This window comes from Lithobates pipiens, unplaced genomic scaffold (assembly GCF_037356315.1).
Source record: "Lithobates pipiens isolate NorthernLeopardFrog02 unplaced genomic scaffold, aLitPip1_a1.2 Scaffold_121, whole genome shotgun sequence".
NCBI classification, from domain to species: Eukaryota; Metazoa; Chordata; class Amphibia; order Anura; family Ranidae; genus Lithobates; species Lithobates pipiens.
The window spans coordinates 129,747-150,711 of NW_027507709.1; the positions used below are offsets into that span (position 1 = coordinate 129,747).

At 46.6% G+C, this 20,965-nt stretch overlaps 1 pseudogene; it reads right to left on the reverse strand.

The window, feature by feature from the left end:
- Nucleotides 1-3,559: 3,559 nt before the first annotated feature.
- Nucleotides 3,560-20,965, reverse strand: part of LOC143973823 (rho-related GTP-binding protein RhoG-like) — a 33,812-nt pseudogene continuing 16,406 nt past the window's right edge.

A 20,965-nucleotide genomic window follows, 5' to 3' on the forward strand; every position in this document is an offset into this window, starting at 1 on the left:
CCTCCGTGTCTTCCCTTTCTCCCCAGGTGATGACCGACGCAGCGGCCTCCACGGGCTTGCGGCTGCTTTTTGGCCACCTCTGGCTCGCAGCTTCCTGGCCTCCCCAGTTACTGGCAATTCCTGGCTGCGCCAAGGCGCCCTCTCTGTTGGTTATGTCCTTCCTACGTCGACTGGTCCAGCTCTTGTTGTTGTTTCAGTTCAACATCCATTCTTCCTTTATCCCCGGTAAATTCAATCAGGCAGCGGACGCCCTCTCCCGCTTTTAACCTTGTGTCGTTTTCGTTCAGGTACCCGGAGCCGGACCAACATCAGCAGCTATCCCGGACTGGTCTCAACTGACCCTGGATTAGCCCCTCACCTCCTAGCGGCTACCCAACTCATTTGATCACTCCCTTTCCCGCAATACCCTCAAGGCCTATCAATCAGCCTGGAGGGCCTTTAACCAACTTCATCACGTATCACAGTACAGAGACGTCCCGTGTCAAGCAAGTCATAGCCTTCATTTCCTACTGCCACTCGCAGTTGGCGTTATCCTTTAATGCGATCCGGCTATACCTGACCGGTGTACAACATTTCACGTCCCTCCAGGACCCTACCGTACCCTTCCTATTTTTACCACGCCGTTCGGGCTGTTATGCGCGGTATCCAGAAAGCGCCAGCCGATGGCCGGCACCAAAACGACTGCCTATCACAGGAGACGTTTAGAAATATGTCAGATTTCCTGGCCACTTCACCTTTTCGGTCTCCACATTAGTGTCATTTACAAGCAGCCATACACCTGGCCTTCTACGGCTTCTTACGGCCAAGCGAGTTTACTTGTTGTAGCCTCACAGCACGCATGCTGTGCGAGCACCACCTGGTCCGATACGAAGACCATTTCGTCTTACACTTAGCAGTCTCCAAGACGCAGCAGCTTGGCTCGGGTTCGGACATACACCTCTATAAGTCCAACAACCGCTGGTACCCGGTCGCCATTCTCACGCGCCTGTCGACCCTTTTTGGCTGATCAACCAGGAGTTAGTCCTCTTCTGCCATTTCTCACTAAACCTCTGAACGCTGCCCGGTGGAACGTGTCAGGATACTCCCGGGTATCCTTCACCTCTGTCCTACTCACATTATCAAGAAGTTGGGCAGATGGAGGTCCACCTGTTTCGCCCGCTACATACCCAATCCGCAAGCGGAGATGACCCAGGCCTTTGTCGAGCTCACCCAGTAACAAACTTGGATCAATAAAATGCAACCCCTACCTGAATGTTTTTGCCCCCTTATTTTGGTATACCGTACGTCAGACCAGGGCACACTTTCAGGTCCATTTCAAGTAAGCGAGTTTATGTTAACCTTGTTTGTCATCCTTAACCGTATCGGTCAGAGGGCTCCACACCATAAATAGAAAGGCCAGTATGGTGGCCTGAAATTATGGGAGGAGCCCGGTGGAGTATATAACCAGCCCGTTCGCCTGTCTTCCTCGTCGGTTCCGGTGCGCGATACCCACCCACCCATCCCCTTTTTCAGGGCATTTCTCAAGCATCATACTCCTCATGAGAGTACTCATTTCACTCCATTCATATTCATTTCATTTATCACCCACTTTCTATCTAAGGTATGCCCCCTTATTTTGGTATACCGTACGTCAGACCAGGGCACACTTTCAGGTCCATTTCAAGTAAGCGAGTTTATGTTAACCTTGTTTGTCATCCTTAACCGTATCGGTCAGAGGGCTCCACACCATAAATATATATATATATACAGGGCTCACAATTTCAAGTCCTGAGCTACTAGCCAGGCCTCAAAGGTTACTCACCACCAGTGCCCTACTCAATCCCTACCCTGCCCGCCCCTAATTCTGCCCCTAGACACGCCCTCATAAATTATCTCATGAAATGACACTTAAATGTTTTATGCAAAAATAAGTTACAAAAATATTATAAACATAAATATTAACAACAACTTTATCAGTGCAGCCTCCCCTGTGCCCCTCAATGCAGCCTCACCCATGCCCACCATTGCAGCCTCACTTTTCCCACTATTGCAGCTACACTGTGGCCATTGCAGCCACACTGTGCCTGTTGCAGCCTTACTGTGCCCATTGCAGGCACACTGTGGCCATTGCAGCCACACTGTGCTCATCGCAGCCATACTGTGCCCATTGCAGCCTCCTCTGGGCAGAGGAATGCATGGCTGGACGAAGAGGAGAGCCGCGGGATAGCACGCTGTTACCGGAACTTACATTATAATTGTCTCCGCTCTGCTCAACACAGCCCCACCTCCTCCTGACCCCATGCCTGCGATAGATAGAACGCATCACAACATTGGACTGGTGCTCTGTCTATCACAGGCGCAGGTCAGGAGGAGGCAGGGCTGTGTTGAGCAGAGCGGAGACAATTATAATGTAAGCACTGGTAACAGTGTGCTATCCTGCAAGGCAGCCCAGCTCGCAAGCCTTCATTTTCTGAGAGTGGAAAATTTGAGGGCTGTATATATATATATATATATATATATATTAAATACACTGCAGCTCACTCAATCACCTGCCTGCCCAAAGTATAGTAGAAACAGTACACCAGGAACAGACTGCAGTGAGATCTAGCTAAACTGTATGCAGTGGATAAATATATATATATATATATTAAATACACTGCAGCTAAAGGAATCACTTGCCTGCCAGAAGTATAGTATAAACAGTACACCAGGAATGGACTATTAAATACACTGCAGCTAACTGAATAATCTGCCTGTCTGCTCAATCTAAATGAGACTCTCTCTACGTCCACGCTAACACACTACATGGGGCCGACGTGCACTCAGCCTTATATAGTGTGGGCATGGACTTAGTCCCCCTGAGCCATGATTGGTGAAAGGCACCCTGCCTTTGGCTAATTATGGCTCTCTTAGCTGAGGGTGCTGGGATTGGCCATAGCATGCAGGTCATGGTGCATGCTCTGGCCAATCATCATACAGCAATGCATCATGGGCTGTTACACACTGCTTGAATTTGCCATGAATGGCCCATAATGTTCAGCTTTCGGTGAACGGCGAACAGCCAATGTTCAAGCTGAACTCATGTTCAACCCAAACAGAAAGCTCATCCCTACTCCAAATACTGGCACAGTCATCAGACCGATCACCAATTATGGCTCCAGATACCGGCACAGTCATCAGACTGATCACCAATTATGGCTCCAGATACCGGCACAGTCATCAGACCGATCACCGAATATGGCTCCAGATACCGGCACAGTCATCAGACTGATCACCAATTATGGCTCCAGATACCGGCACAGTCTTCAGACTGATCACCGAATATGGCTCCAGATACCGGCACAGTCATCAGACTGATCACCAATTATGGCTCCAGATACCGGCACAGTCATCAGACTGATCACCAATTATGGCTCCAGATACCGGCACAGTCTTCAGACTGATCACCAATTAATAAATACTTCATCAATAGAATTGGATTTGTTTGCCTGGGGTTCAGGGTTCGTACTTATAATCCAACCTCCCTTCTATAAAATGAACGTTCTTTATTTGGTGTGACATGATCAGACACACAACGATATATTAATATTCTTTATTCAGAAATAGTGATAGCGAAAACAGCGGCTACGAGGCGTATAACAGGAACATAGCGATCTGAATTCGGACAATACACAAACCATGGAACCCTGAGTTAGATGCTGATGGCTGAGTAGATAAAATATCAGACTTCTTTCATCTTCTGCTATAACACCTTCCTTCCATACTTCTTTTATTCTAATCCTCTCCTCAACACTTTTAATGTGCCCATAGATATAAGACAATTGTGGACCAGTCTTGTCATCGGTCATATCAGGGAAGGACTGTATGTCTATGGACTTCCCCAATCTGTCCAGACACCCCTGAGGATAAGCCTGAATGTTTCCTTCGTTCTCCAGAACTAAGCCAGTCATGGGGATGTCTGCGATAGGTAAACCAGTATGCTTGACCAATGTAGATTGTGTATGTTTATGTCAGTCCATAGAACATCTTACATCTATGGGCACCTTCATGTATCTATCCATGAATACTATTAATGCCTCACTTACACAGATCTATAAAAATATACATAGTGGCCTGTAAGCCAGAAAGAGATGTTTATGTTCAAAAAGGTTTAACAAACAGACATACTGTATTCCTGTGGTCTGATATATCAAATAAAACATAAAGGTTTGGCAAACTAAGCAAAGAAACATGAACAATCCATGAGGGTTTTATGAGGGTTCTTTGAGACTTCCACAAAGTTTCCTTGAGGGTACGATGAAGGTTTTATGAGGGTTCCACAAGGATTTCATTAGGGCTATTTGAGGGCTCCATAATGATTCCATGAGGGTTTAATAAAGGATCCATGAGAGTTTTATGAAAGTTCCTCAAAGATTTCATGAGGGTTTTATGAATATTCCACAAATACTTCATGATGGTTTCATGAAAGTTCCATGAGGATTCATTGAGGGATTTATGAAAGTTCCATGAGGATTCATTGAGGGATTTATGAAAGTTCCATGAGGATTCATTGAGGGATTTATGAAATTTCCATGAGGATTCATTGAGGGTTTAATGAAAGTTCCATGAGGATTTCTTGAGGGTTTTATAAAAAATTTCATGAGGATTCATTGAGGGTTTTAAGAAGGTTCTGTGAGGATTCATTGAGGGATTTATCAAAATTCCATGAGGATTCATTAAAGGTTCACTGTGGATTCCATGAGGGTTTTATGAGGGTTCTTTGAGACTTCCACAAAGTTTCCTTGAGGGTACGCTGAAGGTTTTATGAGGGTTCCACAAGGATTTCATTAGGGTTTTTTGAGTGCTCCATAATGATTCCATTAGGGTTTACTGAAGGATCCATGAGAGTTCCGCAAATATTTCAAGAGGGTTTTATGAATGCTCCACAAATACTTTATGATGGTTAGGGATTCTTGAACATTCCATAAGGATTCATTGAGGGTTTTATTAAAGTTTCATAAGGATTTCTTAAGGGTTTTATGAAAATTTCATGAAGATTCATTGAGGGTTTTAAGAAAGTTCTGCGAGGATTCATTGAGGGATTTATGAAAATTCCATGAGGATTCATTAAAGGGTCACTGAGGATTCCATGAGGGTTTTATGAAAGTTCCATGAAGATTCCTTGAGGGTTTTATGAAAGTTTCATGAGGATTCATTGAAGGTCTATGAAGAATCATAAAAAATGTACAGGTACAGGTTGTGGCCATTATGATGTTAAAATTCTTCATGAGTCTTGCCAGTTAAAGCCATAGGGACCCCTAAACTGCAAGCAGTTTTTCACAGGTTGTTTTCGCATTGAACTTTCAATATATGACCAGTTTAGATGCAAATAGCGTCTAAGCAGAGTTCTTCCAAGTCTTCAAGCTTCACATATAGTAATATGGCTGCTGGTTTCTTCAAGAAGCAAAAAATGATAGTTAAAAAGAAAACACGATTATGTTGCAAAAAAAAAAATTGTAAAAATGCAGTATTGCGATAAAAATTTCTCATAATGTAAGAAGAATTTGCATAGTTCTGTACTTTCTATAACCTCAGCAGTCTCAGGTGGTGCCACACAAAACACGAGACGTCTTCTTATATTCCATGAATGTTATGAGGTGCGAAATTTCATGACCAACATTGGAACAGACAAAACCGTTTGGTGCTATCTGAAATATTAAGTTTCTTTGGTCTAATGAACATTTTACATAAGGAACAGTAAGGAAGAGTCTGTAATTTCGGTCCTTGAGGTCTACATAGGTTGTGGTTCTTCATGACAAAGTCACATAATCTGAGATCAACACGGAGATCAAAGTGACCAGATCATCATCTTGGAGGCATTTTATTTCACAGTAAGAAGCACGGACTCTTCTTTTTTACTGGATTTGGGTTGAGAACGGCTCTCACTGACTCTGAGAAAACCTCTTTGATGCCATCTTGGTTCAGCGCTGAGCACTCCATGTACTTCACTGCGTGAATTTGCTTGGACAAGCTGACCCCTTGTTTGTGGGTGATCGGTGTCTGGCTCTGCTCTTTTAGCTTTTTGATGACATCTGGGTTGTCTCTTAGATCCTTCTTGGTGCCCACCAGGAGAATGGGAACTTTAGGACAATGGTGGTCCACTTCAGGGTACCACTTGTGCGTAATGTTCTCATAAGATGAAGGACTGGTAATGGAGAAGCAGATGATGAAGACATTAGTCTGGGGGTAAGACAATGTCCTTAGTCGGTCGTAATCTTCTTGGCCAGCTGTATCCCACAAGTTCAGGTTTACGGTATATCCATCCACTGTACATTGGGCACTGTAGTTGTCAAACACTGTGGGGATGTGCTCCTCTGGGAAAGCATTGGTTGTGTAACAGATGAGAAGACAAGTTTTCCCCACAGCTCCATCCCCGACTACCACACACTTAATGCTCTGCATGGTCTCCGTTGTGTCCAGTTTCAGCAACCTGGAAAAGAGACATAAGAATGAAGTCAGGTGTACGAAACATCAACTTCGACCAAAACGGTCAACGATAAGAATACCTAAAACCAAAATTTCACTTAAGCGGAGGATGGACAACCAGCTGGCTTCCTTATAATCATCAAGGACACCAGCTGCAAGATCTCCCCAAATTACTACAGAGCCTTACACCTCTTGTAGAAGTCGGAGTAATCTAAATAAAGGAGAACCCCAACTCTTCAAAGACAGGAGAAGACCCCATCACAATGGCTCCAGCTTGTAGTGTTGTGACTTCATTGTTGTGACGGATCAGATAAAATGGCCATTTTCTATTTCTGTCTTTTATATTACAAAGTTTATATTTGTTTGCATATAGAAGTGTTGTTTGCTTATTCCTTGCTCAAAATGGCTGCCAGCCACACCCCCTCCCATCGTGTGAAAGGAATGTGAAACTAAGATGGCGCCTTCGCCCAACACTACACCCAAACAGGACTACACCCAAACAGGACTACACCCAAGGTCTTGAAGGAAGTTACCTTATATGGATTTAACACTAACCCCCGAAGGAGCTGCTGGTTTAACTGGGCTTACTGTTACCTTCTTCTCCTCGATTTGTGTCTAGGGGTTTCCCGTGGTAGATGGCCCAGTACGTAACTTGAGAGACTGATGACAGATCCGCATAAAGGGATTTTTATTTGCAAACAACATAGACAACAGTCTCTTAAAATAGGATCAGAGGGTTAGGAATAAAGTTCAGGTACTCTTAGTGTCAAAGTCAATAATAAAGAACTCTCTTACTTTGACTAAATCCAGAGAACAGCCAATCATAGCTGGATGGTCACTCAGGTTGGACAGTCCCTCTCTCACAAGGCCTGGCAGCCAACAAGGTGCTTAACTCAGGAACAAATCTCTGCCACAGACGTTGTTGTAGATCATTCAGGAAACTAAAACTTGTAGAACATTTGTGCAATACCTGGATCTTTCAGCCAGCTTGGCGATACCCATGAGACTGGAATATACACAAATATAAACTTAGGTACTTCAGCCCCACCAGGCTCTTGCTAAGAAACCAACCCGTATGTGGCCTTCTTCTGAAGAGTCCTCCCCTGGATAGCTACGAAGTTATTGGGCCTCTCCAACTACCGGAGACGGCACCGGACCACCTCGGAATCCTTCTTTAGTTTCCTTGCCTCGGGCTAGCCAGCCCCGAGACAATAAGTTGGGTGGATCCACACCCCAGGCCATAGCTTTCCTGGGGGCTGGTCAGGAGGACCAGGACCATACTACTGGACCAGAAAACCCCAAACCACGTGACGTTCGCATCTTAAGTACCCTCTCCCAGAAAGCACAGCAAGAGCAACACTCCCACTGGGCGGGCTCTGAGAGAAGGTAACCTTAAAGCACCCAACCAGACCGTGGTTCCAAGCCTGCCAGAAGAGACAGTGCCCCTATACATCCTATAGTCCAGTCAGACTGATGCTGAGGTCCAAATTTGAAACAATTGTACCCAAACCACACTGCAGTTCAGGTGTAACCTTAACTTTCAAAACATATAGCGCATGCTCTTCGGGAGTCGGCGCTACATGGACATGACCAATCAAGAAGCTACAAGTATATACTAATGATGCATTCCTTCACAGAACTAGCCGCCCACCTATATAACTCGCTGTAACCAGGAAGAATAAAGATTTATCACCTATCTGAACAAAGGCTCAGTGTGGTATTTCGTTATGCATGCATAAAGTTATTCAGGCCTAATTAGGATGGGGGCAGATACTCAACTTCAGCTGGCGCCCAACATGGGGCCCTGGGTTGTGAACCAATGGACAGCCGACAGAGAAGACGCAGAGGTGGACCAACGTGGACAGGCTGGAGACTGATCACCTCCAGAGTACGGTAAGACATACTTTTTAGCACCTTACCATTACCTGACCCATCTCTGTTGTTGAAGTACCCCCTCCCTTCAAATTCCTGGGTGAGAGGATGTCTGTAAAAATGTTAACTCTTGACCAGCCATGAAATTACTAGTATAACATGTGATGTTTAAATTTGAGTGATAAATATATATATATATATATACCTGGTTGATTTATTATTTCAGCATTCCAGAATATTAAAGGAATTATTCAGGAGAGAAATCAGAAGGAATGTTATAGAATTATTAATGAGGATTGCTGGATGTGAGACAAGAAAAGGATGAGGATGATTTGATTACTTTAAATGTGGCAAAAGCCATCCACAGGGAACGATGGATAGAGCAGGAGGTGCAGCAGGGGAAACTGATGGGTATCATAAATGCATTGACAAGAATGAACCGTTATGTGTGCTGACTGACGATAACAAGACACCACCCTATGATGACTGTCACTCCACTGAGCCCCCCGCCTGGCATCACACGCCCTGTCGCTGCCCGTACTTCTGCCCACAGCTCAACTGCCTAAACCATGAATCAGCCCGAGACAGAAGTACAGTAAAATCAAACTTGTTTATTAATAAAAATAAAAAGGTAAATAGAGTAAGCATAGTCAAAGCATAGCCAGAGTCCAGTAACCGGATCGGGTAATCAGCCAGGCCAGAAGTCAGGGGTCCAAGTAGAGGAACAGCAAGCAGGATAAGAAGCCAGAAGGGATATCAGCAAGCCAGTCATTAAACAGGAAAGCAGGAGATGGTTTCTTATGATGTGACCAAGGCGAAGGCAGGATTGAAGTGAGCTTCAGATCTTTAAGTAGGCGGGACTGATGAGCAGATCCACAACAGCTGGTAAACTGTGAAGAGACATGAGAGCTGGCAATTAGCTGACAGCTCAGAGAAGGAAATGCTGACCAGCCCTGACACCAACACACCTCTTCCGAAGGCCATCTTAGTACACCCATTCAAGATGCTGGAAGACTCCCAATGACCCCTTCCGGCAGCCAACTTGGTACACATAGTCAGAGCACAGGAAGGCCTACAGACCCTATAACCTCCATCTACCAGGCCATAAGGGTGGACGGTACCTTTTACATGCCTCCCCTACCGACCCTAACTGATGTCCCGACATGCTCCACTTAGTAGGACCATATGCCACAGGTGGAGTTCCGGCCTTTCCCCATGCAATGGCAAGGCCAGATGTGAGTTTACATTCATATCAACATTCCCCCATGTCCATACCGGACACTTTCCAATCCTCTTTACAGGATGAGGAGTTGATTACTTGGAACCCCCCTCCACACACCCCAATGCCACGGGCATGGACAGTAGCTCCTAGGCCAGTGGCCGATGCACCTGTGATGTATGTCACATTCACTCCATCCCAAGCATCCTCCTTGGTGACCAGACCTCGAAAAACAATCCATGTCCTTTTACCGTAGGTTGGCCCAGATCCAAAAAAAACCTACTCAGCAGCATGGAGAGATCTAGTCAGTTTATGTAAAATAAAAGCTTGAGACGCTTACTGGCCCATCATGGAGAAAAATCTACACGATGCAAGGATTCTCAATGACAATACCTTTACTTCTGGTGTGGAATTCTGTGAGCAGCTGCGCAAATGGGCGAGGGACAGACTGGCCGACCAAGCCACAAGTATCCAAGATGTTGCTGAAGACAAAACAGAGTCAGTAGAAAAGTCTTACACCGGACTGTTACATGTTTTTTCCAGATTTGGGATTCACCACCCATAACAAGGCACACAGTCAGATGCTGTCCTCAGCCTTTGTGGCAGGCCTCAAGGAGTCAATCCAAAAAGGCCTCCCCATGGCCCGACCGGAGTACCGTGTGCTGCCCCTTGACACCCTCCTTTTGGTAGCAAAGGGTCTGGAATCTTCTCAGACCACCAAGAAAACCACACCACTTATGGTTGCGGGGAATACCCCATACACACCAAGGCCACCACCAACCTGTTTCAACTGTGGAAATCCTGGACATTACAAAAGGGACTGTAAAGCACCCAGACACCCTAGGCAATTTCCCCACCAGGGAGCCCAAATGCAAAATATCAATATCCTCAGCAATAGTACTAATATCTACAGCAACAAGACCAAAACCCTTGACGTTCCACCTCGGAACACCTGGATCTCCTACGCTAGGAATTGGGCAAGCCGGTGTCACTAACCCCTGTCATGACAACCTCTTCAAAGAACTCAGAAGGCCCATTAGCAAGGATGACCCTACCCATTGAGGGACATCAAACCACTTTCCTAATCGACACAGGTGCAGCCAGAAGCATGATTAGAGAAGAGGGTTTACCTGACCACTCCTACCTTTCCGATATTGACATATCCTGTGTGGGCATAGATGGAACTCCCAGAACGAACCCATTGACCTGCCCTCTACAAGTTGGAAACTACCCAGACCTTCTGGCTCGATTCGTTGTCTCTTCCACCTGTCCACTCAATCTCTTGGGAGAAGATGTACTGTCCAGACTTCAAGCTTTCATTATCTTCTCTAAAGATGGATCTGTTACTGTCTCTTCTCCACTGGACATTAAGGACACTTCTGCACTGTGTTCCATCCCTCTGCTAATGTCCATAGAAGAATCACCTACTACTACAATTCCACCGGATGTGATGGACAGAATTCCAGATTGTCTATGTACCACAGGAGCTGAGGATGTAGGACAATTAAAGGTGCCACCAGTCATGGTGCAGTTGAAACCTGGAGCTCCTCTGTCCCAGAAACCACAATACCCTCTAAAGTTAGCCCAATCTGCAGCTATTTCAAAGCATGTCAAGGCCCTTGTGTCAAATGGAGCCCTGATACCCTGTACATCTTCATGCAACACACCTCTGTTCCCTGTGAAGAAGAGAGCCCATAAGGGAGAACCAGACAAGTACAGAATGGTCCAGGACCTCCGAGCAGTTAATGAGGCTACAGACTTAGACACAGCAATTGTGCCTAACCCTCCCACTCTGCTTGCGGCGGTGCCTCCAACAGGTACATACTTCACAGTGGTGGACCTTGCCAAACACTTTCTTCAGCTATGGCTACAGTCCTTGACACATGGCAAAAGGATCCCCCGGATGTGATTCTCCTCCAATATGTGGATGACTTTCTCCTCTGCACAGATAACTTACCCACTGCTGAAGTCACCTCAGAAAGCCAGTTGTGCTATCTTGCCAACCAGGGTTTGCAAAGCCTCAAAACCCAAATTGCAGTGGTGCTCAACATCTGCCACTTTCCTTGGACACTGTCTGTTCCACGGAATAAGACACCTAACAAGAGACTGAGTGAAAGCAGTCTCAAACATTCCGCTGCCACAAGGCCAGAAGCCCGTTCATGCCTTCCTCTGGCTGATCTCCTATTGTAGAGCATGGATTCCGGAAGCTTCCTTACTGATGCAACCCCTTTATGATGCCCTGAAGTCTGACCCCTTCCAAATGTCCTCAGAGGCAATATCCAACTTCGAGGCCCTCAAACAAGTCATTTCATCAGCTCCGGCTTTAGGGCTCCCAGACTACGAAATAACAATCAAGCTCTTTGTAGGCGAATGTCTGGGACATGCTGCAGCTGTACTCGCCCAATCATACGGCAACCGCCTACGCCCCATAGGATATTATTCCTGTCCGCTGGATGCGGTGGCAATAGGAGGTCCATTGTGTCTGCGAGATGTCTTTGCTGCACAAGCCTTGCTTGACAAAACTTCGGACTTGGTCCTCAGACATTTCCTCATTCTGCTTGCTCCCATATTGCTGCCATACTCAACCAGATCCAGCCGAAACTTCTGTCCACTGCCAGACATTTGAGACGCCAATGCTCCCTCCTTCTACTGGACAACATTACTCTATTACATTGTCAAACACTGAACCCTTCAACCCTTTTTCCACTTCCCGAGGGGGGAATAGCGGAGGAGCCGCCGAGTCCTGACTCCTCAACCCATGACTGCTTTGAATGAATGTGGCTGGAAACCACACATCTCCTCACCGTGAGTGAAATACCCCTGCAGAATCCAGACCTAACAATTGTGTGCTAATGAACGAGGCAAATACCACACGGGATAAGCGATCACCACTGAAAACACGGTTCTACAAGCTGAATCCTTACCACCGGTGATGTCTGCACAGGAAGCAGAGCTGCAAGAACTCACTACAGCATGTAAACTGGCAGAGGGAAAAAGAGCCAACATTCATATAGACTTAAAGAGGAAGTAAGCCCTGATGAGTGTTACTTCCTCTTTGATTCCCTGCATAGGTAAAGCATAATGGACTACTATGCATCGCATCGCATCGCATCGCAGTCCATTATGTGTCACTTACCTGACACAGGAGCCAGCGAAGTCACCGATGTCCCCTGTAGTTCCGAGCGTCCATCTTCTTGGTGGGTCTTCGTGGGCACAGGAGCCGACACTCGCGGCATATCGCCGCGATCTGTGGCTTACCCAGTGCGCCTGCGCGCCGCTGTCTACGGTGCATGCGCTGTAGACATCGGTGGCTGTCTTCAGGTAAATATCTTCTAAACCGTATAGGTTTAGGAGATATTTCTTGGACCTACAGGTAAGCCTTAATCTAGGCCTTAATCTAGGCTTACCTGTAGGTCAAAGTGGTTTGTAAGGGTTTACAACCACTTTAAGATAAGCTTTTGGCGTTGCCCATGATTTTGGTGTTATCTGGAAGACCAGAGGATTCCTGACAGCTGCAGGAACACCTGTAAAACACAGCTCAGCTATCAAAGACCCGACGGACGCCTTGCTTCTCCCAACCCAAGTGGCTATTCTGAAAGTAAAAGCACACGGCAAACTGGACTCGAATGAAGGCAGAGGCAATCACCTAGCCGACTCAGCTGCCAAACAGGCAGCCAGCGGTCCACAGGAAGTGGAAAGCAGGGTGGTAGAAGAAGACCACCCTATGCTTGCCTTACAGACTCTCCCAGTGGACAGAGTTTATCTGAAAGAACTACTGGAAGCAGCAAGTCCATATGAGAAGGAAAGCTGGAAGCGGAGGGGATGGACTATTCGAGTGCAACAAGAAACCTTGCTTGCCCAGGAATATGTACCCGGCTGTGGTACAATGGGCACATGGAGCTGCCCATCTGTCAAAGACTCTTATGAATTCCTTCATCAACAAATACTATGTAGTACCAGGAATCATTCCACTGCCTAGCAACTTCTGTAAGCCATGCGCCATTTGTGCAAAGTGTAACCCGGGACGCACAGAGAAGCCGCCACAAAAACACCCGGCAAAGCCCTTGTACCCTTTCCTGCGGATACAAATTGACCACATCCAAATGCCAAAGAGTGGATGATTTGAGTACGCCTTGGTAGTTTCACACACCCTACCACCCCCAGAGTAGCGGGAAGGTAGAAAGAATGAATGGCCCATGAGACTGGCATGAGCTGGCCGGACAGTCTGCCCATTGCCCTGTTCAGCATCAGATACACACCAAGGGGAGAACACTACCTATCCACTTATGAGATTTTGTTTGGTTCAGCCTTTAGACTTGGTTGTTATTTTCCACAACAGTTATAACTGCAGTCTGATGTGTTGACTACATAACCGCATTATCACGAAAATTACCCCGAATACGTGCCCAGGTGTTTTCTTCCATTCCAGATCCTGAATTAGATACAGGAACACACCAACTACTGCCTGGAGATTGGGGGCTGGTAAATAAATTTGTGAGAAAACCTTCTCTTGAACCCAGATATGACGGTCCCTTCCGGGTCCTGCTGACCACAAGCACATCTGTAAAGTTGGCTGGGAAGAACACTCGGATCCGTGCCTCCCGCTGTAAGAAAGTCCCAAACCCGGAGGACGAGACATTGACTGCACCATGATGTCTACATTGTATATCCTCTTCCTGGTAAATCTGGTGAGGGCCCAACAGGTGGCTATCACTAAGAGGAACGCTCCTGAGGGAAGGTTTGACCCACATGTGTATATAGATGCCATAGGGGTCCCAAAGGGGGGTCCCCAGGTGAGTTTAAAGCCCGAGACCAATTAAAGGCAGGTTTTGAGTCTCTGATTCCCATAATCACTGTCAACAAAAATGTAGACTGGATAAATGACATATATTACAACCAGCAGTGGTTTGTGAATTACACCAGAGGTGCCCTACATGGGATTGCTGACCAATTAGCCCCCACATCTTACATGACATTTCAGAATAGGACGGCCTTGGACATGATTTTAGCGGAGAAGGGGGGTGTTTGTAAAATGATAGAAGTCACATAAATCCCTGACAACACCGGAACAAATGGTAAGGTCACCCTGGCCATAAAAAAGAGCTAGTAGAGCTGAAGAAGAAGGCATCTCAGACCCATGGGGACCAATATTTTAGCTGGATGGACGGAATATTTTAGCCCAAATAGGTATAGCTGTTTTCATCATTTTGATCTTCCTCGCTCTGATGGTTTGTTGCATTTTACCTTGTCTGAAGAAGTTAGTGCAGAAAACTGTGGAAAATAGCACCCCGACCTTCTTGAACCAAGAAGGAGGATATTTTTTAATGGGACAGATGAGAAACCTTATGCCCTGTACACACGACCGAGTCTGATGGATTTCCCCGCCGGAATTTCGGCAGAGTTCCTACGGACTTTGCGAACGAACGGACTTCCCCACACATCAGCTTGCTCCCTGATTGTGGCTTGCATGTGGATTTTCTGAACACAAGTGGATTTTTTGAACTAAGTGGAGAGTTAATAACCAGGAGTTGTGCTTTGACTGCTTCTGCTTGACTGCTTCTGCTTGCAAGTGTTGTTTTTGGGGGTGTTTTATTTTCTCCCCTCCTTTATTTGATACATTTGCTAGCAGTTTTTAAAAGACCTTTTTTTCTGACACTTTTTAAACAGCATTTTTTTTTTTCCCCTCTTTCTTCCTGCCAAAATAGGGGAGGGGTTAATTGTTCACAGGTGTATAAAGGCAAACTCCCCCTTGAGCTTGCTCCCTGATTGTGGCTTGCATGTGGATTTTCTGAACACAAGTGGATTTTTTGAACTAAGTGGAGAGTTAATAACCAGGAGTTGAAAACAGGAGTTAAAACAGGAGTCTCTAACCTCCATCCTCCCCTCCATTTTAAAGATCCCACTGCAAGGGGCAACCAGACAGCTTTCCAGAAACATCAGGCTGACAGCAAGCCAGATTCACCGGAACCAGAGTGTTTAAAGGGGACAACCGCAGCCAGGTAAGCTCGCACCTCCACTTCCCCCCCCCCCCCAGTGATTGTTCCAGGGACTCCGTCCGACCGCCTACGGGGGTCAGGAAGGAATTTTTGCCCCACTGGTGCGTTTGGCTGCTACTGTCAGGGGGTTTTTCGCCTTCCTCTGGAACAACCATAGGTTAGCATACCCCTACCTCCGGCCTCCTTTCCATTTTTTACGCTATCCTAGGACAAATATTCCAGATCACAGCCAGACTTCTTTTCTAAGCGGAGACCTCAACCTTAAGTAAAGGCAGCTGGAACAGCCAGCAACCGAATACAGCCAGCAACCGAATACAACTCCTTCCGCATCCATATAGGCATCCCCTGATCAACTTGCGCGCTAATAGCCTCAAGCACGGCGGCAAGTCTGATACCTAGCCCCACCTCAGGATCAATACCCTGATCAGGATCATCATCTTAGGCCCATAGTACCATCAACAGCATCCACAAACCATGTGCTACTTCAAATACTCAGCTGAAGTTCTGCACAGACTAAGGAACATCAACACCACATTGCCATCTTCCATACAAAAAATACTTCAAAGAGAACAACTATTAAAAACCGGACGACAAGCAGCTCCCAACCACAGGAAGACATCTACTCGACCACTACAATTAGATTGCGCCTTGATTAACGCCAGGTCTGCAGTCAAACATAGACTGGAAGTACACGACTTCATCATCGAGAACAATGTAGACTGCCTCTTCATCACCGAAAGCTGGTTAACCTCTGACTGCAACACCATCCTCACCGAATTGGTGCCGGAAAACTACAGGATCCTAACCGAACACCGGATAGGGAAAAAAGGAGGAGGCCTAGCAGTGATCTTTAAAGGTCACCTTGATCTCACTAAACCATCAGCTCAGAACCCAGTGTCTTTTATGGAAACCCTGACGCTACATTTTCAACCAACACCCCATGACACCACTCATATTCTACTGTGCTACAGACCACCGGGACCAAAGTCCAATCTTCTTTCACCCCTCACGGAATCCTTTGCAATGCACACCCTAAAATTCTAAAATTTCCTGGCACTCGGAGATTTCAACCTTTGGGCAAACGAGCCTAAAGACCCCATCGCGACTGCCTGCATCAATCAACTAGAAGAACTGGGTCTACAGCAACTGATAAAGACTCCCACGCATGGGTCAGGACACACCCTGGACCTCATTTTCAAACAGAACATCGACGTCAACATACTCGACAACATAACTCTGCCATGGACGGATCACCACGCCATCAAATTCAAAATCGCTACCAACATCACCAACGCAAAACGGAAACCTGTAACAACGCACTGGACCAGATCGCATAAAAAACTGTACTCCGAAGCCTTCAAAACCACTCTGTCCAAAAAAATATCTACAATAACCTTAAACCACTCTACGGAGGAAACACTCAACTCCCTGAACAAGGCATTACTGCAATCAGCAGACTCTGTAGCACCAAAACGCAGGGCTCTCATCAGGAAGAAAAATGCTGGATGGTTTAATAGCTCCCTCTCCGTACTAAAGCAAGAACGCAGAAGAGCGGAAAGAACATGGAGAAGAAATCCCACCGAGGAAAACCTATTTAACTACAAAGGTCTGACAGAGAATTATCGGAAAGCAATCTTCAAAGCCAAAAAGGACCACTTCTCATATACAATCTCAACGGCCGCAAACCAACCACGGGAACTGTTTAAACTGGTTAATCAATCAATGAATCCAGTGTGCCTAGAACCCCCAGAAAGCGAATCCCAGGATTACTGTGACAAACTGTCGGATTTTTTCATCGATGAAGTCAAAACCATCAGGGAAACAATTTGTCAGAAGAAAACATCCAACCTCAGCCAGCAAATACATAAAGAGGATGTCCGCACCAACATACCGCAACCGCCAAAATTTTCACTATCCCCAATTACCGTAGACACCGCAAAAAACATCATTAATAAACTGCGTGACAGTACCTCACCTATTGACATCATCCCCACAAAACTACTGAAAGAATGCTCCGACATCGTGGCTCCAACCATAACCCACCTCATAAACCGATCATTCCACGAAGGGATTGTTCCCAGCATCCTCAAACAAGGCATCGTCATACCTCTACTCAAGAAATCAAACCTGGACCCTCAGGATCCAAACAACCGTAGGCCGATTACAAGCCTCAACACCATTTCTAAGATCATGGAGAAAGCTGTAGTACATCAGCTACAACTTCACCTGGATACTCACAAACTCCTGGACCCGCTGCAATCAGGCTTCCGCCCAGGTCATGGAACAGAAACAGCTCTCCTCAAGATTTGGGATGACGCCCTCGAAGCAGCAGATGACGGAGAGCCGTGTCTCCTCGTACTGCTAGACCTAAGTGCAGCGTTTGATACAGTAGATCACAATACTCTACTTGTCCGCCTCACAGAAGTAGCCGGAGTCCAAGACATAGATCTCCATTGGTTCGCGTCCTTCCTAGGAAATCGGTCACAGACAGTGAAACTAGGAAAATTCCTCTCCGAAACTCGGGCAGTCACCTGCGGAGTCCCTCAAGGCTCTCCGTTGTCACCCGTTCTCTTCAACATTTACATTCGCCCACTCCTTCAAATCATCAGATGCTCAGATCTCTGCTTCCACTCTTACGCTGACGACACACAACTTTATTTCCGGATCAATGGAAAAAAAGATCACCAACAACAACTTGAAAACTGCCTCAAATCAATAGAGGACTGGATGACCACCAACTCCCTCCAGCTGAACCAATCAAAGACAGAGCTTCTTATCTTACACCCAAATCATAAGCCCGCAACCAAAACCTTCTGGTCTCCACCAACCGTCTTTGGGCAGACTATCTCCCCAAAGACCAAAGCCAAGAGTCTCGGGGTTATTTTAGACGCACAAATGTCAATGGATGCGCAAATAGGATCTGTAGTCAGTCGATCTCACCATCTACTGCGCATGCTTCGCAGACTCATCCCTTTTATCCCAAGGAATGACAAAGCAGTGGTAGTTGGAACAATCATTAATTCAGGACTGGACTACGCAAACTCGCTTTACATAGGATTACCACAATATCAACTTGTGTGATTACAACTGATCCAAAACACGGCGGCAAGGCTGATAACAGGAAAAAAACCCTGGGAATCCATTTCTCCTTCACCGAGGAGCTTACATTGGCTAACCGTAAAAAAATCGGATCACGTTCAAGACCCTTTGCCTCACCCACAAATGCGTGCATAGAGAAGCTCCGCAATACCTAATGGAGAAAATAAATCATTACACACCAAACCGCAGTCTTCGATCAGCCAACAAAAACCTCCTCCTCGTGCCCAAAGCCCGGTATAAATCCAAGGGTGATCGGAGATTCGCTGTCCAAGGGCCTCTGCTATGGAATGCTCTACCAATCAACATCCGCCTGGAAGAAAATCACCTGGCTTTTAGGAAAAAACTCAAGACCTTCCTCTTTTAGCAGATGATCAAAGCTCGCCACAGCGCCTAGAGGCGATTCAGTTCGCATTGCGCGCTATATAAGTATTTCATTCATTCATTCATTCACATGACCGGACTTTCCGGCAGACTAGGTCTGATGGATTTCCCACTGGAATTTCGGCTGAGTTCCTACGGACTTTCCGAACGAACGGACTTCCCCACACATGACCGGACTTTCCGGCAGACTAGGTCCGCCGGTCTTCCCGAAGGAGTTCCGACGGACTTCCAAATGAACGGACTTTCCCACACACACGGACTATAGTCTGTTCATTTTCAACGTGATAAGTTACGTCGGGACTAGAAAAGTAAGTCAATCTCGCCGCTTTAATAAGGGGGGCCCACAGATCCCAGCCCCCCCACCCTATGTGAATAAGTATGGGGTACATTGTACCCCTACCCATTCACCTGGGGGGAAAAAGTGTCAATAAAAAAAAACACACTAGACAGGTTTTTAAAGTAGTTTATTAGGCAGCTCCAGGGGTCTTCTTCCGATTTCGGGGGTCTCGTCCAACTTCTCTGCGCTTTTCGGGTTCTTCTCTCGCCCTCCGGCCTCTTCTCCCTCTCTCCGAATCTTCTCCCGGGCTCCTCTGCTATCTTCTGCTCTTTTGCTATTGCTGGCCCGGCTTTCTCCTTCTTCTTCGTTGTCTTCGTCTTCTTCTTCTTCTTCTGTTCTTCCAATGTTGACACGTCACAATCTCTCCCACTGTAATGCTGCAGACACAGTGCGCAATGACTTATATAGGCATGGGCGTGGTCGTTCGGTGATGTCACTCGGTGACCCCGCTCCTTATGACATCACAGTCCCGGGGCATGCTGGAAGAAGCTGCCAGTCGCACCCCCCTCCCATCGCGTGAAAGGAATGTGAATCTAGGATGGCGTCTTCGCCCAAGTCTACACCCAAACAGGACTACACCCCAACAGGACTACACCCAAACAGGACTACACCCCAACAGGACTACATCCAAACAGGACTACATCCAAACAGGACTACACCCAAACAGGACTACACCCAAACAGGACTACACCCCAACAGGACTACACCCAAACAGGACTACACCCAAACAGGACTACACCTCAACAGGACTACACCCAAACAGGACCACACCCCAACAGGTCTACACCCAAACAGGACTACACCCAAACAGGTCTACACCCCAACAGGACTACACCCAAACAGGACTACACCCAAACAGGACTACACCCAAACAGGACTACACCCAAACAGGACTACACCCAAGGTCTTGAAGGAAGTCACCTTATATGGACATGACCAATCAAGAAGCTACAAGTATATACTAATGATTCGTTCCTTCACAGAACTAGCTGCCCACCTATATAACTGTAACCAGGAAGAAGAAAGATCTATCACGTATCTGAACAGAGGCTCAGTGTGGTATTTCGTTATGAAGAGCACGCGCTGTGCGTTTTATTTTAAGGTTAAACTTTACCTAAACTGCAGTTTGGTTTGGGTTTTATTTGTCTAAAATGGACCTCTGCATTAGTCTGACTGGGCTGTGAGATGTTCAGCCTGGCTACAGGGGGCGCTGTCTTTGGTGGCAGGCGTGGAACTAGGGTCTGGTCAGGCGCTTAAGTTACTCTCTTTCAGAGTCAGGTCAGTGGGAGTGGCGCTCTCGCTGTGCCCTCTGGGGGAGGGTATATAAGACACGGACGTCATGTGGTTCGGGGGTTCCGGACCAGTATACTGTGCTGATTACATGGTCCTGGTCCTCCTGACCAGCCCCCTGGAAGGCTATGGCCTGGGGTGCGGATCCACCCGACTTTAATGTCTCGAGGCTGACTAGGCCAAGGCATGGAAACTAAAGGAGGATTCCAAGGTGGTTGGGTGCCGTCTCCGGTTCGGGAGATATTGTACTTCAAGCATTCCAGGGGAGGACTCTTCAGAAGAACACCACGTACGGGTTGGTTTTCTGAGCAAGAACCTGGAAGGGCT